The 14833-nt window shown below is 41.5% G+C and overlaps 2 long non-coding RNA genes across 2 annotated transcripts; one reads left to right on the top strand and one right to left on the bottom strand.

Annotated features, from left to right (window-relative positions):
- Positions 1 to 5770: 5770 nt before the first annotated feature.
- LOC309358732 lies at positions 5771 to 7527 on the bottom strand. Its single transcript, XR_014163534.1, has 2 exons — positions 7225 to 7527; positions 5771 to 6394 (listed from the first exon to the last, which is right to left on the bottom strand). It is a non-coding gene; the product is annotated as an uncharacterized lncRNA (long non-coding RNA).
- Positions 7528 to 9197: 1670 nt separating this feature from the next.
- LOC309358729 lies at positions 9198 to 12008 on the top strand. Its single transcript, XR_014163530.1, has 2 exons — positions 9198 to 10037; positions 11385 to 12008. It is a non-coding gene; the product is annotated as an uncharacterized lncRNA (long non-coding RNA).
- Positions 12009 to 14833: the final 2825 nt, after the last annotated feature.

The raw sequence follows: 14833 nt of genomic DNA, 5'->3' as shown, positions 1-14833 counted from the left end.
AAAGTCATAAAAAAGGGGAAATTACATATGCTGCCCCAAGGCTGAAAAAACACAATTAAGAATGGGTAAATAGTAAAATAATACCAATGTGCCTCCCAGTAAAATGAGCCATATCTTTTTCCTAAGGTTGAAAGGCCAAGAGCAGTGAAAAAGACAACTGACTTGGCTGGAGAAGAAGCTTCTTTTTACTTTATTTTTAGGCTGGAAAGGGGGGGTGAAAGGAGGGGTGTACACAGAAGAGGTTTCTTTTTAAAAGCTGTTTTTTACTGAGTTCCTTCCTTTTTACTTTGAGAAGCTTTATTCTTTTAAAAGGCTACCTATGATAATGTATGAAATATAATAGCTTAAATATATTGGCTTAAATGTAATTATGCAAAGGATTTAAGAAATGCTAGATTCATAGAGTCATATTGCGATAGGAGACCAGAGGGGCAAATGAGCCTAGCCCCCCTTGCCAGACAGGAGACGCCATCGAACACTTCTGATATATAGTTGTCAGGCATTTGTTTAGAAACCTTAAATGAAGGAAATCTTTCAATGTTGATGTGAACTCAAGATCCTTGACATCTGTTGAACATAAAAATGTAAGATTAAACATTTGTTTTAGAAGGCAATAGGGCAAGAGGTGAGCTGGTAATTAAGATTCCATGTAAGATATATTATTACTTATATGTCAAATATATAGCTCTTTGTCTCCCTTATAAGGATAGGAGGATATGGGTGTATCTTTTTGTGATTAGTTATAGCAATCAGCCAATAGGAAATCCAACCAGGCTGATTGAACAGAGGCAGCCCCAGGAGGAGCAAAGGGGGCTGGATTAAGGGAATATAAGTGCTGGCCATAATGGCAGGAGGCAGGCCAGAGCTTGGTAACCATATACCACTGAGCCTCTCATTTATTTGTCTGACAAATAAATTATTATTTTAATTTCTCTGTTGCTGCGTTGAATATTTCATTCCAGCTAAGCGTTAACCACAAGCAGGGTGCTACATTATCTTTGCATCATAGGCTCATTTCACCCACAAACCCCTCTCTACCTTACCTTCAGTCAAGCACAAGGATGTAAGTGTAATAAACAAAAATCTGCCCTTATTTCCTTACGGGGTACACAAGAGCCCTTATAGAGTCCTTTGTAGGTTCTCCATCAGTCGGAAAAAATAACAGAGGCCAACCAGAGAACATTGAGAAGCAAAGCAACTCGCAAAGCCTGATATTTATTGAACTGTTGCAATAAGGTGCTCGCCTCACATGCAGGAAAGGAGGAGGACCCAGAAACAAGGTGTGCCTGCCCTTATATAGACATTTTTAATTCCCTGCCCTGGAGCTGAAGACCACCCCTCCATACATCATACCTACATCACAGAAGGGGTGTAACCCAAGACCACCCCACACAAACATCATACCTACATCACGGAAACAGTGGTCTACAACAATTTGAATGTTGTTGTTTTTTCTGTCTGCCAGGTTATCTGATAATGCCTTATCTGATTGCCTTTCTTGGTAGTCTGGTGATTTCTTAATTCCTGAGAGAATGGGAAAGTTCCCTCACCCCCTCCCTCCTTGCAGAGAAAACATTTGGTCAGTTTGGGAGTCAAAATGATTTCAGGACAGTCTTCCTGTGCTGCTCCAGGTATGTGGTCCCCATATCTATGTACGTGCTAGACTGGTACATTTATGAACATTTATTATATATATAAGACCTTAAATTTTTTATTTCATATGGAAGACCTAGTCTGACCTGGAGATGCTCAAGAGATAGCTCTTTGACTGAGCCATATATATTCCCAAAGAAATACAATAAAACAAATATTTACTTCTTTTTTTAATGAAAATGCAAATGAATGAGGAAACAGAATGGACTTATGAAGTGAAACTTGTGAAACTAACCCACACTTGGAACAGGTCGATCTCCCTGTTCCCTAGGCCAAAACAACCTCATTCAGTCTCAGGGACTGGACAGAGGAGGAATGGTGAAGACTGCCTCCCCTTCCAGGGAGGAGTAGAAGGAAGACAATATAGCTTTACAACAGGGGTTTGAGGGAGGTCGCAGCTCAGAGGTAGATGAGGGGGAAAGTTGGGAAATTGTGGGGCAGCCAGAACAACACCCAGCTGACACGTTGCCATTAGAAAGCGTTCCAGACCCTCCATCTCTTAGAACCTGGCAAGCCTTAAAAGTAGGAGAGCAAAGAGCTCAAAGACAGAGGGCACTTAGCGGCACCCGTAGAAGTGACGAGGAAGTGGGAGAGACGGGTGGTGTGGTGTTTCACCCAGGACAACAAAATTATCCAAGAGGCTGGGTTCTCTCAAAGGACCCATTGAAGGCATTTTACCATTGTACTGTTGAGAGTGTATTAACTTATGGTCTCTGTGTGTGGTTTGGGAGCTGCATGGTCAGGGAAAAAACAATGCTGTCCAGGGTTGTAAAGACTGCGGAGAGAATAATTGGGCGCACTCTTCCCACCTTGGATCAAATCTATGCTTCCAGGTGTCATAAAAAGCTGCAGAGATAGTGCAGGATAGTGCGCACCCCGGAAATGATCTCTTTCAGCTTCTGCCTTCTGGAAGAAGGTACAGGGTAATAAAGACTAGGACTAGCCATCTGAGAAACAGTTTCTACCCAAATGCAATTTTGGTTTTAAACCCATAGTCTCTATGGGAGTATATTGTATTTAATTATGGGGTATCAGAGTTTTTAGGGGGCTAAGCAGGCTGGGATAGCTGGGATAGCAGGCTTGTGGGTTTTTGAAAGTCTGATGTAGATTTTTTCAATTTTGTTGTTCTGTATGGGACAATGACAATATAGTTTATCGTATCATATAGCCTTTCTCTGTAAAGTCTGAAATAAAAAATGGCAGTAAGAAACTTTTCCTTGTCTTAATAGTTCCCTGGGCAACTAGCCAGGAGCCACTGACAGCATCCTGACATTCAGTAGCAGCAAAATTATCTGCTTAACACCGTTGCCTAAAGGCTTGTGTCATGCAGTCATACTCTTTGGTCCCTGAATTTATGGAATCCTCTTTGAAAGCTGTCCAAGTTGGTGGCTATTGTCCATTAAACTTTAATTAGTTTAATGTTAAGTAAACGTCCAGTGCGCTTCCAACGCCATAAATCTTATCTCAGCAGAGAGTTTTGTGCAGCTTTTGAAGAAGGCAGGAGAGTCAGTACCTTTCAATGAAGAATCCTGGAGCAAGCACTTTGGAACTCAGGAAAAAAACTTTATTTACAAAAGAAAAACCCTGGCGATAAAGCACATATGCTTTTATCTCCGGCATAAAGGAAAACTTTACTCTAAACTTAACTCATATCAGCAAACACGCCCATGGCCACAAACTGAGTCTGCAAGTCAGGTCAAGGGGGGAGGGAAAAACACAAGGGTGAACTGACTATTTATACAAACTAACTCACATTCCTGGATGCTTAATGACTTCCAGCTGCTCAGTGATTAGAGCGACTTGTTACCTCTTAACCCTTTAGTACCAACAGCTATCACTACTATACTCTGTGTGCAGAAGAGCTGTCTTTTGTCTGTCCTGAATATTCCAGATTCGTTCAGATTCAATGGATAGCCCCAATGGGTTCTGTGATTATGAGAGTGGATCCACGTTCTCCACACCATCAGTTTGTCCCAAATCTACCAAAATTCACCCTCAATGGATGTTCTTGAGTTCCAGAACTATGAGAGAGAGAACTCTATTCACTGTCTCCACAGAGCTCATAATTTCATTCACCTCTATCATACACATTTTCTTTAAGACAAGGGTTCCCAAATGTTTCAGAGCTGCCATCCCTTTGGTTCCACAAACTAATCCCTCATGGCCCTTTCCCTACTCTGAAAAGTATTATTCAAAACAGCAGGTTGTGTGACCAGAAGGAAGGAAGAAACAAAATAAAATTCAAAACAGTAGCAATTAATTGCACATTGAAAACTATTTAGTTTAATTAATTCAGAAGAAAATGATTAACTTGATAAAGTGATGCCAGCCTTTCAGTCATTAACACCTCCAGTTTTTCTGAATATATGCAATCTGATATATTTGAACAGATACTGACGGAAGATACATGGAAAAACAAATGTCAAAAGATTTTGAATAAATGGACAAGTTATAGGAATTGGATAGCACGGCGGGGAAGCAAACCCAAGCATCCAAATTAGAATGAATAATCTGTGCACATGGTTAAAGATTGGAGGAGAGGACATTTTGGGTGGGGGGTTAAAAGGGAGGGAGGGAAGGAGAAAATAGGATAAATGAGTAGGGACAAAAGTATACAATGGTACCTCGGGTTAAGAGCTTAATTCGTTCCGGAGGTCCGTTCTTAACCTGAAACTGTTCTTAACCTGAAGCACCACTTTAGCTAATGGGGCCTCCTGCTGCCGCCGCGCCGCCAGAGCACAATTTCTGTCCTCGTCCTGAAGCAAAGTTCTTAACCCGAGGTACTATTTCTGGATTAGCGGAGTCTGTAACCTGAAGTGTTTGTAACCTGAAGCGTCTGTAACCCGAGGTACCACTGTATACTGTTAGGCATAACGAATGGGAGGATGATTTTGATGCATGTTATTGTTATATTTCCGACTGAATGATTTTTCTGTAAGTTATTTGACGTCCCTGAATGGAAGTGTGATTATAAAGAATGGAAAATAAATAAAACCTCCAGTTTCCCTCCCCCTCTGCTTCCCCCTTGCCTCTTAGTGTAATCCCACTGCCCCCCCCCCAAAGCAGTGCCACCCACTTTGAGAACTATTGCTCTAAGACTTTAGTAAGTAGGCATAAGACTGTAGCCTTAATGACTAGTTTTTGCGTATCATAAAAATTAAAACTGATGCTGTAACTAAACACCTCAACTGATAGCACAGATAGCTCAGGTGAGATATCGAATGATTGGTGAGATATCAACCATCGCTCGAAGGCCTTGAGTCAGAACTATATATAATTTTGTCTGCTCTGGATCTCCTGACACCCAGCTGCCTAGTTTTCTAGTATTGAGCGAGAGGGAGGGGTTCACAGTTTCTTCTTGCCTCCCTTCCTACCCCACCCTGGCTCCAAGCCTCAGCTCAGTGGCATGCTTTTTCCATAGCCCACACACTTTCGGGTGTGCCAAAAAGGAGTACCTGGCAACCTCCACACCCAACCCGCGTTGATACAGCCTTTAGCGCATCTGCCAGGAATCTCATGTGACGAAGTGACACACACATGCCAGCTCTTTTCCAAGTCCTGGAACCTCATGTGACACACCCAGACCATCTCCCCTCCAACTCCTGAGCCTGGATTTCGATGAAGCCTCTCATCACCTCTTTGATGCCTTTGTTAAGCACCTTATTCCTTCCATCAACAGCTGTGTCTACAGCTGCAGCAGCTGGTTAGGGCTGCTGCAGCCAGTTAAATCCCCTTGGGTGATTTTTTCCTATTACCCCAAATTAGAAGAAGAAGAAGAGTTTGGATTTGATATCCCACTTTATCACTACCCGAAGGAGTCTTAAAGTGAAATGTACGTATGTAACATAACTGCAGCAAACAGTTAATATTTTATACATGACATGTCAAGGTCAGTAAAAGGTAACAGTATCTCAGTACGAATCAGAGAAGATGGTTTTTGTTTAAGGAAGAAGACATTCATCAAGGTTTCTTTTACAACCTTCCTTCAATCTTGCCCTTTGATCACCAAACGTCTTTATGGACTGGAAATCTGACATCTCTTCAAAACAAAGAAGAGTTCAAGGTTCTCAATAGGCCAGCCATTTAGGCTACAGAAAAGAAAACAGTGCACCATGTCTTATTTTTATATATGATTTTAATTATTACTGTTGCCCAAACAGAGGCCAAAACAGAAAACAGTTAACTTTCCTCCCAAAATTATGTTTCTGGGTGGGGAAAAGACACTGGAATTTCAATGCTAGACAGAGAAAATATTTGAAACAATTTTATGTAGAGAGGAAAGCATTCAATAAGCTATCCCCCATCCTTCATCCACTTCTTTTAGCCAATGATGACTCAGAACAGAAGATGCTGACCCTTCAGCCAACAAACGCATCTTCCTCAGGAGTCTCATGTTCTCTACTTCTGCTGCTGCGGCCACTGAGGGGTTTGCTTCGTCTGCTGCTGGCAAGGGGGTGGGATGACCATAGGAGGGATGCATGGAGGTGGGATGACCACGGGAGGTTGTTTGGGGCACTGAGCCGGGATGACCACAGGAGGAATGCAAGGAGCTGGGATGACCACGGGAGGTTGCTGTTGGCAGCCTCTGTCCTCATGGCAGGAACTTCCACCCCTGTGGCAGGAGTCCTGTGGTTTGTTGTGGCAGGAGTCCTGTGGTTTGTTGTGGCAGGAGTCCTGTGGTTTGTTGTGGCATCCTCTATCGTTGCGGGAGCACATCTTGATATTGGTCAAATCTGGAGTCCTGTGGGAAATGAAGAAACAGCCTTTCAGAGAAGGTCCAGCAGGAGCATACCTTTCTTATTCCTTCACTCTAAGCAGTGTGTTATATAGCAGCCTTTCCTCCCTGTGTTACAAAATGAAATCCATTCCTAAATGGAGCACATTTTTATATCGGTCAGATCTGGAGTCCTCTGGAGAAAAGGTCTAATGCAGATGTCTATTTTAAGTAGATTATGGTGGCTTCTCAAACCTTCTAGACATTTTGGGCAATAATCACCTAAGGAGATGATTGTAATTTAGAAGCATAAAAATTGTTAAAATAAGTAAAGCTAAAGAAACAAAAACCAGGGCCTTATGACACTCAACAGAATTCCAAGAAATAGCATGGAGACCTTGGGAGGAAAAGAACATTGTTCAAATGAACTAGAAAAAATAGCTCGCAAGAAGGTTCAACAAAAACACAGTTTGAAAAATATCCTCTAGCTGTTATAGACTCTCATCTTCCTGAATCAGTGGCTATGCTATCTGGGGCTGGTGGAATTTGTAGTATGAAACTTCTAGAAGATACGACCTTGGCTACCCTTGGCTTAGGTTCACAATGTTCCCCTTTAAAAGGACTCAGAGTTGCACAGCTCCAAGGATGGACAAAGTGGTGCTTTCCGGAACATTGGACTACAACTCCCATCAGCCCCAGCTGGCTCATCTAATTAACAGGAGTGATGGGATTTGTTGTCCATTGTCATCTGGGGGACACCAAGATGGCTTCCCTTTACATAAATCAAACCCATCCATCAATTTCAGAAGATCAGTTCCAACCCCTGCCCTCCAAACAGGTAGAATCCCCAAACTTACTGAAAATGTAAACTGGAGTCCTTATGATATGATCACTGGAGTCTTGTCTGGATCCTTGAGGTGAGATACTTTTTATACGGTCCCTCACCTGCCTTCCGGAAATGAAATTCCTCTCTTGGGCAAGAGTGAGCAAAGCTGGACTTTCATGATTTGTATGTGTTACTGGATTGGCCCCACCCCAGGGAAAAGGTATCACCGGAACATAACGAGATTACTTTTGCAATGCAGCGTGCAACTCATGACAAATCAGGGTCTGATTCTGCACTGCGTAATGTAATTGCCCTTAGAATTCCTATGTATCAGCAATCACACACATTGATCAATCTGGCAGGATAATGGAAGGTGTGGTCCAACAGAACAATCCTTTTCAGGGTCTTCTTACTGGATTCTTAAAAGTCATCGTTTGGAGAAGAACGGAGAATAGTCCCAAAGTAGAATTTGCAAATGTCACCCACTTCTGCCAAAAGCTTGTTCTCACTCTCCCTCCCTCCCTCTCTCTTCCCCCATAGTCAATTGTGGGGAAATAAAGGAATGATCACCATACACTGAAAGCTCATCCAACATATTTTTAAAGCTTGGGTTGCCATATTTCAAGAAGTGAAAATCCAAACACAAACAAATTGTTGACCTTTTTTTAGGGGAGGGGATCCAAATCCTGCTAATGGCAACCCTATTAAAGCATATGCCTTCCCCCAAGGAATCATAGGAACTGAATTTCCCCCCTCACTGAGCTACAATTCCCAACATCCTTAGCAAATGCGAATGTAAGAACTTTTTTTATGTATGCAACAACAGCAGCAAGAATACTCATCGCGAAGTATTGGAAGACACAAGATTTACCCACCTGGGAAGAATGGCAGATGAAGTTGATGGACTATATGGAACTGGCGGAAATGACTGGCAGAATCCGAGACCAGGGAGAAGAGTCGGTGGAAGAAGACTGGAAAAAATTTAAAGATTATTTACAGAAATACTGTAAAATTAATGAATGTTAGAAAAATGTTGGAATGAAGTTATATGGCTTTAGCAGAAATGTTATAAGGAATTAAGCACAAATAGTTTTTTTAATGTATTAAAGGGAAAAAATAAGGTTAGAATAAGTTAAGATAAATTACAGGACAGAAAACAGAGGAAGATGGAAAGGAATTGCTGAAACAGTTAATTGAAGTGGAATACAAAAAGGGAGGTGTGAGGAGGTCCTGGAAACAAGTGAATGAAAGATAAGATACTGAAATTATTGGATGTGTTTAAAATTGTGTTTGTTTTGTGTTGTTAATTCAATGTTTTAGTGTTAGTGTAATGTAGTGTTTTTGTTTTTGTATTGTATTGTTTTGTTGAATTTCTTTTCTTTTATAGTCTTTAAACTGTTAATAAATATTATTTTTTTTAAAAAAAGTAAATGTGAATGTAGCTTTAGTGGGATGCAACCCTGTAAATTAAAGAACTCATGCTTGAACATACAATTGTAGAGTTGGAATAGACCTAGGGGTCATCTAGTCCAACACCCTACAACCGCAGGAATCTCACAGCCATCCCTGGATGGACTTGAACCACCAACCTTCTTATTAATAGCCAGACACACTGACCTACCAGTCTGAGAGCCTTTCTGTATAAAGGTCCAGGTTCCCTGAGAAGAGGGATTGATTGTTAAACCACTCTGTTAATAGTAGCTCTGTGAGGGGAATAGGAGTCTCCTAACAACTCTCAGCACCTTGAACAAACCACAGTTCCCAGAATTCTTTGGGGGAAAGCCATGGCTGTTTAAAATGGCAATATATTGCTCTAAATGTACAAGGGGCTGCCCCCCCGGCTCATATTGCTCATTAATTACTCTCAATTATTTATTACATTTCTTAACTGCCCACCATCCCAATGGCATCATAGTGTGTTGCTACACAACATACTGTGTAAGTTAAAATACACCATTTCAGCATATACACCAGCGGTAGTCAACCTATTTATACCTACCACCCACTAATGCATCTTTCTTGATGGTAAAATTTCCTTACTGCCCCCCAGTGCTCAGTGGAAGGAGGATTCAGCTTGTGTCGTAGAACCCCCTACTGCCCACCCAGAGTCCTGAAATGCCCACTAGTGGGCGGTAGGGACCAGGTTGACAACCCCTGATATAAACAATAAAGCAGAGATAAAAATGGTAAGTTAAATCCCTTTGTTGACTCTTACACACAGTGCCTCTGCACTACTGTACCTTCACATCTGCCTAATTCCGACAGCAGGAGGACCCATATTCCATGGTTTTACAATTTCCTGGACCATCAAAGACTCTAGCACCCACACTCTAGATTTAGGCCTGTGGGCCTGCTAGGGGTTGTAGCCAAATGGTTTAGTCACACATAGTTCTAAAATGGAAGGTGTGTGGAAATGTTGGATGGAATCACCTTCCCCATGATGTGTCTTAAAGGCATCCAGAAAGACATTGTTCAAAAGGGTTGTCCTACTGGACGCTGCCTTTCTTTCTCCCAAAAGTTGCCCAATGTTTGTTGATCTGCAGGTTTCCAACAAAGGCAATTAATTACGTTACACAGCACAGAATCAGCCCCAGAACATGGTCAGGTGTCTGCAGTATTACAAAAGTGATCCCATTATTTCCTGTGACACTTTTCCAAGGGGTGGGGCCCATCCATCGAAGAGTTGCTCATGGCTTGAAGGATGATATTGCTCAGACTTGCTCAAGAGAGGGATTTCATTCCCAGAAGTAAGGCAAGGGGACCGTATAAAAGGTCTCACCCTCCAAGGATCCAGACATACACTTCTGATCTTCACTACTGCAGCTTTTCCAGTTGGCATTTGAGGTAAGTCTGGAGATAACACCTGCTCTATTGATTGTATTTGTGGGAGATTTGAACGTTGATTATTCAAGATGCATGGGGATAACCTAGTTTCCAGATTAGGTGTCCTTGGGTTGCATCTAACTACATTCTACTTAGAATAGACACAATGAAATGAATGAACCTTTGTTAGCCATGTCTATTGTCTCCAGTGGGTATCCTCTGCGTAAAACTAGCATGGGCTTTGAAAACCATCTCTGGGCAGAGATTTTAAGTGAAATGTGCTAGCAAGTAATTGGCAGATTATAGGCATTGGTGAATGAAGGAGTCAAGGAGTCTTTGGGTTGCATCTAAATGCATTCGACATAGAATAGACACAATGAAATGAATGAACCTTTGTTAGCCATATCTATTGACTTCACTGGCTCTAGTCTGAGGAGGATTTCCATTGGGTACAAATATTTGAAAACCAACAAACTGTAGGCATTGATGAACTAAGGAATCAAAAGAATCTTTGACTAAGTTAGAGCTGAGTTATCACAAAGAGAATGCAACTAGCCAACAGTTTGAGTGGCACACACCGGGACATATGAAGAGTCACAGCTCGGTGGTAGAACATCTGCTTTGCCTGAAGAAGGTCCCAGACTCCACTCTCAGCATCTCTTTTTTTAATAATAATTTTATTAATTTTAATACCAATCCAATAAAAGCCACATTGTCACAATACCAAATTACAATCCAATTAAAAACAGAGACAAATGTTAAAAACTGAATTAAACAATTTGAGCATCTCAAGGTGCAGCCAAAATGGCCTCCTGTCTGAAACTAGCCCTGAAAGAACTTCCTTAAATATGTTCCTCCTTAAAGATGCTAGGGAGCATTGTCAACTAAGACAGAAGCTTCTTTAGTCTGGATTACTTGCTTTGCAGGATGAGTAGAATGTTACAAACCTGTGGTACGTTGGGTGAGCCCCACAGCAGTTAAAATGTTGATTTCTTTACTTAACATTTGTATTCCACCACTTTTCCTCCAAGGAGCTCAAGGTGGTATACATATTTCTGCTCCCCGTCTTATCTTCACAACCACTCTGTAGGCTGAGAGTGTGGGACTGGCCAGAGGTCACTCAGTGGGCTCCATAGATGAGCAGGGATTCAAATCTGAATCTCCCAGGTCCTAGTCCAACACTCTAACAACTATACCACACCGGCTTCATTTAGGAATGGATATCATTTTCTAACACAGACAGAACATTATAGATGCCTCCTACAGGAAGGGAAGGTCACCATAATGTGAGCTACTTTGAGTGGAAGACTAAGAAAGGTATGTTTCTGCTGGACCTTCTCTGAAAGGCTGTTTCTTCATTTCCCACAGGACTCCAGATTTGACCAATATCAAGATGTGCTCCCGCAACGATAGAGGATGCCACAACAAACCACAGGACTCCTGCCACAACAAACCACAGGACTCCTGCCACAACAAACCACAGGACTCTTGCCACAGGGGTGGAAGTTCCTGCCATGAGGACAGAGGCTGCCAACAACAACCTCCCGTGGTCATCCCAGCTCCATGCATTCCTCCCGTGGTCATCCCAGCTCAATGCCCCAAACAACCTCCCGTGGTTGTCCCACCTCCATGCATCCCTCCTGTGGTCATCCCACCCCCTTGCCAGCAGCAGACGAAGCAAACCCCTCAGTGGCCGCAGCAGCAGAAATAGAGAACATGAGACTCCTGAGGAAGATGCGTTTGTTGGCTGAAGCGTCACCATCTTCTGTTCTGAATCATCATTGGCTAAAAGAAGTGGATGAAGGATGGGGGATAGCTTATTGAATGCTTTTCTCTCTACATAAAATTGTTTCAAATATTTTCTCTGTCTAGCACTGAAATTCCAGTGTCTTTTCTCCACCCAGAAACATAATTTGGGGAGGAAAGTTAACTGTTTTCTGTTTTGGCCTCTGTTTGGGCAACAGTAATAATTAAAATCATATGCAAAAATAAGACACCGTGCACTGTTTCTTTTGTATATTTGTGGCTTAACGAGCTGGCCTATTGAGAACCTTGAACTTTTTTTTTGTTTTAAAGAGAAAGTAAGGTTTCCAGTCCATAAGGACTTTGAACAATGTGTTTAGTGGGTGAAGGGCAATATTGGCTTCTTAGCTGTGATTGGCTAAAAGAAAGAAAAATATTGATACACATCTTCCTCAGACAAAAACCATCTTTTCTCAATGGCACAGAAATACTCTGGCCTTTACTCCCCTTAGTATGTAATGCGTAAAATATTAACTTTTTGCTACAGTTTTACATGGGGTCACCCTCCAAGTGTCCCTATTTTCCAGTGACGTCCCTGATTTAGAGAAGCCATCCCAGTTTCTGATTTGATCCTGGAATGTCCACTTTTCCTTAGGATATCCCTATTTTCATTGGTGAAATGTTGGAGGGCATGGAGTTATTATCCCCTGAGCTATCTGAAGGCAATCCTGGATTTTTCAATAATAATAATAATAATAATAATAATAATAATAATAATAATAATAATAATAATAGTAACAACAACAACAACAACAATGTTTTCTTATGTTCTTATATATGTTGAAAGCTGCCCCCCAGAGTGGCTGGGGCAACCCAGTAAGATACATGGGATATAAATAGCAAAGTTAGCATTATGGAATGGCACGCCTCTATTTTCACCAGAGAAATGTTGAAGGGTATGAAACTCCAGACACAAACAAATTGTAGACCTTTTTTAATATATAAAAATGCCAAAGTTGTTTAGCATTTCTTTTTTCTTTAGAAAAACACCAAAATTGTCGAGTTTTTTAAAGAAGACCCCCAAATTCACAACACCCTCAATTTTTTGGCTATGTTGCCAAAAATCCAGGATGAACTGCTGCTTTTGGAAAAATTCCACCCGGACATCACTTCCACCACTGAAATCTCACTAATGTCCGGGGGAACCCAGACATATGGCAACCCTACCCTAATGTGTTTTCTGGGCACACTGGTGTCCCCTTTTACATTTGTGCTTAAATCCGGCATCTCCATTACCTCAACATTTCATTTTATTTGTGCATTTGTGGCTTAAAGGGTTTTCCCAGGTGTGGGTATATATAAAAAGGGAGAATTCCTGGGATGTCAAGATCCAGGTGTAGGGTTGCCATGTGTCCTCTTTTTCGAGGACGCTTCCTCTTTTCAGGGGTAAAATTTGAGACAAATTGCATTTATTTGCTTTGAACGGCTGTCATATTATCCTCTTTTTGCACTTCAAAATATGGCAACCCTAGGTTTGGGGCATGTACTCTTTGGTGAGAGAAACTCAGGGGGAATTTAAAATCACAAAATAGGAAGCAAAGTAAAATGTTGTCATATAGGCTGTTGCCATGAGAGCGGCAAATGTCTCAAACTTTAGCTCAAGTGACCCCCAGAATTGCAAACTTTCAGTTCATCAACAAGTGTAAAATTTGCTAGTTACAGATTCTCAATAATAGCTAGGAACTGTGTCACACGACGGTTGCTTTCTTTCTTGGACTCAAGCTTTATTCTGAATAGTTGCTGAAAATGCTTAATTATAATAATAATAATAATAATAATAATAATAATAATAATAATAATAATAATAAATTTTATTTATATCCCGCCCTCCCCAGCCGAAGCCGGGCTCAGGGCGGCTAACAACAATCAAATAATCAAACAATCAAACAATCAAATAATCCAACATTCTAAAAACATTTCATTATAAAAATTAATTAAAATCAAATTAATGGCAACCGTTAAGCAAAATTCTGTGTAAATCCAAATGCTTCCTGTAAACTGTCTGTCATCTGAGCAGCTGTCTCACAATTGTTGGTTTGAAGTAGCTGAGAGTCTGAAAGTCTATCAATAATAACAGCTGAGACATCCTGCTGTTCTCATTTGCATATTAATGCTGCATCATCACTAGGCTGTTCCTGTCTGGCGCAAGAAATGACTCCATTGGCTAAAGTTACTGTCTGTGAGTCTATGCAGTCTGGGGCTATGAGAAGCGATGGAATTTTGAATATCCATTGTAAAAATAATTATGAAATGCCAAAAAGAATCAAAGTTATAGCAGGAAAAATACCTCAGTAATCGCCAGCAGAAGGGGAAAAAATTGCCTGGCAACATGGGAAGGAGGAAGGATCCTTCCTATAACTCACAATAAGAAAAGTGCAAGAGAACAAAAGGGCTTTGTTTAGGAGAGACTAAAATTCAGGCTTTAAAAAAATCATTTTTAAAAGTCTTTGGGACATGAAGAATTTTTTTCTATCTGCAACAGCAGCCGCTAGGTTATTGGTTGCTAAAAATTACAAATCAGAAAAAGTACCATCAGTGGCAGATTGGCAAAGCGTGTTCTCCATCACGGTTGGGGATTCCAAGACACCTTGCTGTTTCTGGGCAGATGGTTTGGCCAACTTGTAAGCAGGGGTGGGCTGTTACTGGGGAAATTTAGATGCTGCCATTTAGTGATTGACAGCCCTATTTGTTAAATACAAGGCACGCAGCAACGGGCGTCCTCTTTCGCTGCGTGCTTCGGATCACCCGCCCTCCCTTCCCTAATGTTAGGCTGTTTGCTTGACCTTGCTATTGTTTGTCATGGGGTCGTCTGCTTTGGGGCAGGGGCCCGGTAGGAATTTTGCCATTTGGCTGATTAGTGTGTGCCACTTGGTTTTCGCCTACCATGTAGCAAATCGTCACAACCTGTAAGGTTTGCGGTTAGGCATTGGTCTGGAATTGGTTGCTGGGGGGGTGGGTATGGATTTGGCTGTGCCTGCCCCTCCAAAATGCTGCTGCTGCTAGGAGGGTTTTCC

The sequence above is a fragment of the Podarcis melisellensis genome (assembly GCF_964234715.1).
Source record: "Podarcis melisellensis genome assembly, chromosome: 16".
In the NCBI taxonomy this organism is placed as follows: domain Eukaryota; kingdom Metazoa; phylum Chordata; class Lepidosauria; order Squamata; family Lacertidae; genus Podarcis; species Podarcis melisellensis.
The sequence above is the reverse complement of the archived record's forward strand: the minus strand, read 5'-3'. Positions and strand labels throughout refer to the sequence as shown.